This window comes from Quercus lobata, chromosome 7, assembly GCF_001633185.2.
Source record: "Quercus lobata isolate SW786 chromosome 7, ValleyOak3.0 Primary Assembly, whole genome shotgun sequence".
NCBI lineage: Eukaryota > Viridiplantae > Streptophyta > Magnoliopsida > Fagales > Fagaceae > Quercus > Quercus lobata.
Window position 1 is genome coordinate 38,489,054 of NC_044910.1, and position 9,263 is coordinate 38,498,316.

Sequence of the window (9,263 nt, forward strand, 5' to 3'; positions counted from 1 at the left end):
TAAAACAAGAATAGCATCGCAAGCCATGTCAAGAGAACAGTTCAATTGATCTAAGACAAAACTAATCAAGATAAATTGATCTTTGATCACAGACTTATTTTGAATCATATAACTGATTTGAATTACTCTCATCAAGCTCAGTAGTCAGCTAATCACTAGATGTGTGGAGCAGCAGAGAAGACCATAAGGATAGGTCCTCATATGACTTCTGCCTCTGAATACAATACAAGTGAATCAGTATTATCTGTCTAAATTATGATGTGAAGTGATGAAGTGCAAATTCGTCAGTCAGAGACAGCAGATGGAACAGACCTTTAGCCCGGGTGATAGTGTCCTCAAAGTGGTCACCGGTGTGGTGCCTACCACAAAGTCTCCAATGCCAAAGTAAATAAGAATAATAATGCAATATCATAGAGTGAGAAATATATCTGAAGAAAAATATTCAAGTACCTTTTGTTGGTGATGTGGGAGCCTTATATATAGGTTCCCTTGGATTCTGACCGTTGTGGTTAATAATGGGATGTTAATGCCCTTCTCGGTAATGCCTCCTACTTAATATGGGGGTCTTAATGTGCTTTCAATGGTCTGCATGGCTGTTATTGTAACCGTCTGAGGTGTTATTGGTGGCATTGAATGGGCCTAATTCCTTCGTCAGTGACGGAGGCATTTCTTTCAGTTCATCCATGGGGGTGATTTCATCTGTAACGTTATGTTCGTCTGTAGTTGATTTCGTCAATCCCATCAGCTGCCTCCGGATATCGTGGTCGTCTTGACATGTCATGACAATCATGGAAGGTGAAGAGTTTTTTTTTTTTTTTTTAGACCTGTAGGCTACTCTTTTTGGGACTTCGTGCCGCATTAAATGCGTAGTGGCGGCTCTTCATAGGAAGCGGCCACGTGGCGCTTTTGTTTGGTGGGGTTAATGCTCTGTTTTGTGGGACTATTAGGCTTCCCGCTGGTTTTTCAATCGTTTTTGAGCCTTGATTTAAAACTTCTCCTCTTCTAGTTTCCTTTACTTTTCAGAAAACAAAACAAAAACTTCCAAACACTGTTCTGAGCGATTTTTTCGAACCTTCATTTTGCCAATCTTCTCAAAACCAGTGTGCTGCGCCTTGGTGCTTCGCCGTTTGTTGAGGTATGTTTTTACCTTTTCCTTCTATCTTACTGTAATATAGCTTCTGATTCTCTTTTTCTTTTCTTCTTTTGCTTTTGTTGGTCTTTGATTTTCTTGGGGATTCAGCTTGTGTTGTCTCCCTTTGCCCCTTTTTCTGTATTTCCATGGTTAATAGTTCTGAGGTTAGGATAGCTTGCCCATCAATTTCCTTTCTTTTTGCGCGCCTAGGAGGGTCTTTAGGTGTTTTCCCACATTTAGAGAATTTTGTTTTTGAGGGCAATTGTCTGAGTGTTGTTTTGGGCGACTTGCTGCCTTTGCTTCGCCAATCGCTTAGTTGGTTCGAGGGTCTAGTGAGAGGGAGAGAGGTGATGTTTGAGGTTAGGTCTAGCGACCTCGAGACTGGGTTATCGTCTAATGGCGACCCAGTGGAAGGAGATACAGCCGTCTCTGTCCCTCGAGAGGTTAGGGCTTTTTATGCCCTCGGGGAGGTGGGTGGTTTGGATGCCAACACTGTGAGTAGATTCAAGGATAGGTTTCAGTTTCCAGAGCGGGTTCGTGTTCATCGACCTAACGACGAGGATAGGGCCTGTCACTTTTTTCCAGGTGAGGTATGTTTTTACGAGTCGGCCTTCACCTGCGAGCTTAGGCTCCCCGTCCACCCGTTCCTGATGGAACTCCTGGCCCATTTTGGTATTGCTCCCCAGCAATTTATGCCCAACTCGTGGAGAATTGTGGTCAACTGTATGCAAATATGGTTGGCTTCCAACGGAGACATGATTAAGGTAGGTGAACTCACCTACCTATACCGTTTGAAAGAGTCGAAGGAGTATGGATACTATAAGTTAGTCCCTTGGGAGAGAAGAACAAGGATTGTCAAGGGTTTACCTTCGTCCTTTAGATATTAAAAATCGCAATTTTTCTGTGTCCGGGGATGATTTCGAGACTCAATCCAGCAGGGATTAGGGCAATATCCCGAGGTTGCTTCGTCAGTGGGAAACCTCGACTTTAGGTGCGTCAGTATTTCTCCCCATCGTTTCAGTTTTGCCGCTTTTGATGTTTATTATCACTAACTCCTTTATCTTCTATTTGGCACAGTTAAGAGACGGCCTAAGCTTAAGAGCGGGCATAAGAAGCATATTGAAACCGCGATAGGATACGCAGAGATGATTGAAAGTTGGGACGATCTGGTTGATCCCCGGACCCTTGCCTTCTACAACCTTGGACCTGACCCGTCCTCTTACGTTCTTCGTAACATCGGTATTGAAGGGAAAAAAAGTAAGTATTGTCGTCGTCAGTGTTGACTCTTCTCATGTACACTTTGGGTTTTCTGTTAAGTGTTTTTTTTCTCTTGTAGAAATGACGACTAAGTTCAACAAGGATATGTACGCGAAGATGAGGTCCAAGAAGGATGAGCCATTGTCAAACATAGGGAAAAAGGCAATGCGCGTAACCAAGAAGGGCCCTTCCGTCACTCCCCTTGGCTCCGTCACTCCCATAGTTTTTGTTACTGAGACGACGAGGACGGCTTCTCCAGCCACGTCGGTAGAGGAGATCCCTACCCCAGGTTCCAAAAGGCCACGCGTGACTGGTAAGGAGAAGGAGAAGGTTGATTCCCGGTCGTCCACTATATGGGATGACGAGAGACTGGCAGTGGACAAGGCTCATGAGGTCGTGACTGCAGCAGACTGGAGGACCCTCTCTGACATGCCTCTTAACGAGGTTGCGTCTGGTCACGTCCACAGGCTCGTTCAGGTATGGTGTAAACCCTCCCTCTTTTTTTCTTTTTTTTTTTTACTGACGACTTAAAAACTTCTTTCCAGGTGTTGGGGGAGAGTTTTCACATCACCTCTGAGTATTTTACTCAGGAGCCTAAAGTGGCATCCTTAACATCTAGGATGGAGGCCTTGGAGAGGGAGAATTCTGAGCTGAAGAAGAATTTGATCATTTCAATGGACGAGACTACCTCTTTAAAGGCAAAGGTCAAGACCCTAGATGACGACCTCAGAGTTGAGCGCAAATTGACTCTGGAGAAGGACGAGCAGCTCCTTTCTGCCAAGGAAAAACTTAAAACAATTGCTGCCAGATCAGTTGAGGCCTTCCAGACAACTGACGAGTACAACACAGTACTTTTTAGTTGGTACTTCAAAGGCTTCGAGCTTCTCAGGAGATATCTGGTCAAGCATCCTACTGGGGTCGACATGGAGAGTCTGGACCTGGAGGAGGTTGATAAAGAGATGGCGACAGACGAAGCTGCTCAATCCTCTGTTCCAGAAGGTGATGCCCCTGAGACTGCTACTGACACCCCGGCCGGTGAAAATTCTAATGCTAATACCTGACCTGGTTACTTAGAAAAAAAATTTTATTTTTGTGGATGCCCGTCATGTTTTGGGCCCTTTTTTTTTATTGTAAATCTAATTTCAGAACAATTACTTGTTATCCCGTTTTGAAGACAATGTTTGTGGCCCAACGTTTATGAGTCTTTTTTGGGTATAACGATAATGGTAATTGCCCTTGGTTTTTGGGCTTTTAATTAATTTGCTACACGCTTACTTGTTCATCAAATGTTTGAGTTGTTTTACATTTTTCCATATCTTGTACTTTAGCATGGACCTTTAGCTGCGATCTTTCCCTTCCATTCGTCATTGATTTACTGCTTAGTCTGCAACTCACCATCCTTCAAAGGGGCTTGAGCACGGCCTAAGTTTTGTTTTGATTTGTTGCAAGGTTCTTGTCCCTTTTTCTTTCTTCTTCTTCTTCTTCTTTTTTTTTTTTTTTTTTTTTTTTTTGCTTGGATTCGTCGGTACTTGCGCCCATTAAAGGATTATGCCTGCGTCAGTGGCTTACATCCGTCAAGGCGGAGTCTTGTTGCTTGATTTATACCCATTTAAGGGGTTTGGTTAGATTTATGAATTCATCAGTAACTTACATCCGTTAAGGCATAATCTTGTTACTTAGCCTTTTGCCTTACACCCTTTTCAGGAGATTTCGTTATACCTGTGGCTTCATTAGTAACTTACATCCGTCAAGGCGGAATCTTGTTACTTGGCCTTTTGACGTACACCCTTTCAAGGGATTTCGTCATGCTTGTGGCTTCGCTAGTAACTTACATCCGTCAAGGCAGAATCTTGTTACTTAGCCATTCTGTGGCCTACAACCGTTTGAAGGATCGTCAGTAACTTACATCCGTCAAGACGGAATCTTGCTACTTAGTCATTGTATACCTGCTTACACAAAGATATTAGATGAATAATTCTTTTATATATTTCAAGAATGAATATATTCGTTTGTTACATCTATTGGTGGTACTTTTTTAAGTGCTCAATGTTCCATAGTCAAGGGAGTCTTATTCCGTCCATAGTTTTCAGGTGGTAACTGCCTTGTCTTGAGTAGTGAACGACTCGGTAAGGTCCTTCCCATGTGGGACCCAGCTTTCCTTGGGTAGGGTCTTTAGTTGCTGTGGTGATCTTACGCAAGACGAGGTCACCAATGTCCAGTCGTCTGAGTTTAACCCTCTTATTGTAGTATTCGGCCATCTTCAGCTGGTACTTTGTCATCTTGCTGGAGACTTTGTCTCTTACTTCATCCAGACAGTCCAGGTTGAGTCGCAATTCGTCATCATTGCACTCTTCGCTGAACGTCTCTCGTCTGATGCTTATTACTCCTACTTCGACCGGGATTACTGCTTCAATGCCATAGGTAAGCCTGAAGGGGGTCTCTCATGTTGGGGTTCTCACCGTGGTTCTGTAAGCCCATAGGACATTAGGTAATTCTTCTGGCCAGGCACCCTTCACGTCGTCCAGCTTGGCTTTGATAATCTTGAGCAACGTTCGATTCGTCACTTCCGTCTGTCCATTTGCCTGGGGATGCCCTGGGGACGAGAACTGATTCCTAATTCCAAGGTTTGAACAGAAGTCTCTAAAACCTTGGCTGTCAAACTGCCTCCCGTTATCTGATATAATCGTCAAGGGAATCCCAAACCTGCAGATTATATTCTTCCACACAAAGCTCCGAATTCTTGCCTCAGTGATTGTTGCTAGAGCCTCTGCCTCAACCCATTTTGTGAAGTAATCAATAGCAACTAGTAGAAATTTCACCTGACCTTTACCTTGGGGTAGTGGGCCAACGATGTCGATTCTCCATTGTGCGAATGGCCACGGGAGGCTATCGTCGTCAGTCTCTCTGCTGGAAGCCGTTGTACATTCCCGTGTTGCTGGCACTTGTCGCATTTCTTGACGATTTCAACAGCGTCCGCCTGCATAGTTGGCCAGAAATAACCTGTTCGTATTACCTTGTTTACCAGGGACCTGGGGCTGGCGTGGTCGCCGCAAACTCCTCTATGGATTTCTTCCAGTATGTATCTAGCTTCTTCTTCGTCGACACACTTCAAGTAAGGCATGGAGAAGCCTCTCTTGTATAAGGCGTCATTGAGGATTGTGAACCTGGCCGCCCTCTTCTTGATCTTTTTAGCTTCTTCTGTATTCTGAGGGAGGTGCCCGTCCTAGAGGAAAGACATTATCGGTGTCATCCAGCTGTTTGCGCTCTGGATGGCAAACGTTGGGACCTCTTCAATGCTGGGGTGTTTTTGGACTTTCATCGCCAAGTCCATGCTAATCTCTCCTTTTTCTGACGATGCTAGCTTCGAGACTTCATCTGCCCCCATATTCTGACTTCTTGGGATCTGTACGAACTCCACTGTATCGAACTCATGAGTCAGATGTCTCGTCAACCTGAGGTATTTCTGCATCCTCTCTTCCTTTGCTTCGTACTCCCCCCTAATCTGCCCGATCACTAGCTTTGAATCATTTTGGACTAACAGGTTTTTAGCTCCAAGCTCCTTTCCAAGCCTCAATCCCGTCAGTATCCCTTCATATTCAGCTTCGTTGTTGGTAGCCGAAAATTTCAGTTGGACTCCATACTTAAGCATCTCTCTATCGGGGGTGGTTATGACGACCCCTACTCCCTCTCTCCTTTAGGCTAACGAACCATCAGTTTGTATCGTTCATCGCTAATCTTCGTCAGTGAGGTTGTCTTAATCCAGAAAGGTGAACTCTGCAACGAAGTCCGCCAAAGCTTGTGCCTTGATTACTGTTCTGGGATGGTACTTAATGTCAAATTGGCTAAGTTCAATCGCCCACTGGACCATTCTTCCGGCTGCCTCAGGTTTGTTCATCGATTTCTTGATCGGTTGGTCCGTCATCACAAGGATGGGATTTGCCTGGAAGTATTGCCTTAGCTTGCGCGAGGCTACTATTAATGCAAACGCGATTTTTTCAATTCGCGGATACCTAGACTCAGCCCCTTGGAAGGCTTGGCTGACGTGGTAAACTGAGAGCTGCTTCTTACCTTCTTCTCTAATCAAGGCCGTACTCACTGCTGAAGCTGACACTGCCAGGTATAAGTATAAATCTTCCCCTTCTTTGGACAGGCTTAAGAGGGGTGGACTACTCAGGTAACGCTTTAGTTCTTGGAACGTTGCTTCACATTCGTCAGTGGCGAAAGCCTGCTTCAAGGTCTTGAAAAAGGGTAGGCACTTGTCCGTAGCTCTGGAGACGAACTTGTTTAAAGCTGCTATCCTTCCTGTGAGCTTCTGGACTTCCTTGACGGTTCTGGACGATGCCATGTTGATTATGGCTTGCACTTTCTTTGAGTTTGCTTCTATTCCTCTTTGGGACACCATGAATCCCAGGAATTTCCCTGAAACTACCCCAAAAACACACTTACTAGGATTCAGCCTCATCTGGTATTTTTTAAGGGTGGCAAACGTCTCCTTCAGGTCGTCCAGATGTGTGAGCTCTTCCTTACTCTTGACGAGCATATCGTCCACGTATACTTCCATGTTCCTGCCAATCTGTTGATTGAACATTTTGTTTACCAGCCTCTGATACGTAGCTCCAACATTCTTTAATCCAAAAGGCATTACCTTGTAACAATAGAGTCCTTGACTCGTGATGAAAGCAATCTTCTCCTGGTCTTCCTTAGCCATCATTATCTGGTTATATCCCGAGAAAACATCCATAAATGTCAATAACTTGTGCCCGGCTGTAGAGTCCACGAGCTGGTCTATTCTCGATAGAGGGAAGCTGTCCTTCGGGCATGCCTTGTTCAGGTCTGTGAAGTCTACACACATCCTCCATTTTCCATTTGCTTTCTTCACTAGGACGACATTTGCGAGCCATTCAGGATAGTACACTTCTCGGATGAACCCTGCCGTCAAGAGTTTGGTAACTTCATCTGCTACTGCTTGATCTCGTTCTGGGGCGAAGACTCTTCGTCTTTGCTGGACGGGTTTCCACTTCAGGTTCAGATTCAACTTATGCTAGATGACTTCTGGAACTATGCCTGGCATGTCCTCGTGGCTCCATGCGAAGACATCTAGATTTTCTTTAAGGAATTGGATGAGTCTTGTTCTCATCTCCGGGCTTAGCGTCTTCCCTATCTTCGTCGTCTTATTCACTTCTCCTTCAGCCAATTCCACTGTTTTCAGGGCTTCCATTTTGTCTTCTTCCTTCTCTTCAATCATCCACGTGTGGTTCTCCTTTGCAGCCAGGACGGCATGATAACATTCTCTGGCCAGGACTTGATCTCCTTTTACTTCGCCGACACCATTATCTGTTGGGAATTTCACCTTCAAACAGTAGGTGGACGTGGCCGCTTTCCATTTGTTGAGCGTGGGCCTCCCAATGATGACATTGTAGGATGAGGGACAGTCCACCACTAGGAAGTCTAACTGACGGGTCAACTACACCGGGTAGGTCCCTACTGTCACTGTCAACGTCACTATGCCCCTAGGGTATACCCTGTCTCCGCTGAAGCTGACGAGGGGAGAGTCAAATGGGCGCAGTCTTCTTGGATCTAGCTTCAGCTGTTGGAAGGCACGGAGGTAGATGATGTCTACAGAGCTACCGTTGTCCACGAGGATCTTCTTGGTATTGAATCCCTCTATATTCAGCATTATGACCAAAGGATCATTGTGGGGCTGCTTCACTCCCCTGGCGTCCCCTTCATTGAAGGACATGTCCCAGTCTGTTCGTTGTTGCTTAGACAGAGGTATCGTGTGGACACTATTTACCTACCTCTGGTATGCTTTCTTAAGGGATTTAAATGATCCTCCTAAGAATGGCCCTCCTGTAATCGTCTTTATCTCCCCGATCACATCCTGCGAAGGTTGGGACGGGCGGTCGTCATCCCGGGAAGAAGACCTATGCTGGTTCTTATTACCGTCCCTGAACTTACTATATTCTCCCTTCTTCACATATTTCTATAATTTCCCTTTCCGTATCAACTCCTCTATTTGCTCCTTTATGTCCCTACAATCTTCTGTGTTGTGGCCGTGATTTTTGTGGAATCGGCAGTACTTGTTCTTATCACGGACGTTAGGGGATGAGTGTAATGGTCTTGGCCATTTGAGGTAGTGCTCGTCCTTAATCTGCGTTAAAATTTTGTCAACAGGCATAATCAGAGGAGTAAATCTTACCGTCCGAGGACCTTTATCATCTTTTCTCCTATTCCCGTCATTATTCCGACGATCTGGGCGTTCCCTCTTTTGACCCCTACAATCGTCTTCCTTCTTTGCCTTGTCTCCTGGCTTCTCTACATCCTTTATGGCTGCTAAAGCATCTTCAGCATTCATGTAGTTCTATGCCTTCAGGAGCATTTTTGCCATTGTCTTTGGTGGATTCTTTGCGAAGGAGGTCACGAGATCTCTAGATCTCAGTCCCGCTTTGAAGGTCGTCAGCTGCACCTTGTCATCAGTTTCGTCCACCTCCAGAGTCTCCCAAGTAAAGCGTTTCACGTATGACCTCAGAGTTTCCTTCTCTCCCTGTCTAATGGTGAGTAAGTAGTCCGCTGGCCTCTTTGGACGCTGCCCCCCTATGAAGTGACACAAGAAGGCATTGCTTAACTGCTCGAAGTTGTCCACAGACGAAGTCGGCAACTTTGTGAACCATTCCCTTGCAGCTCCTTTGAGAGTGGTGGGAAAGGAACGACACAGTATCTCGTCAGGTGACTATTGAAGACCTAGAGTCGTCTTGAAGGTATTAAGGTGATCCTGAGGGTCTCTGAGTTCGTCGAACAGCTCAAGTTAAGGTAAACGAAACTTCGACGGTACAGGGCATTCAAGCACAACTGAGGTGAAAGTTGAATCCGTGGC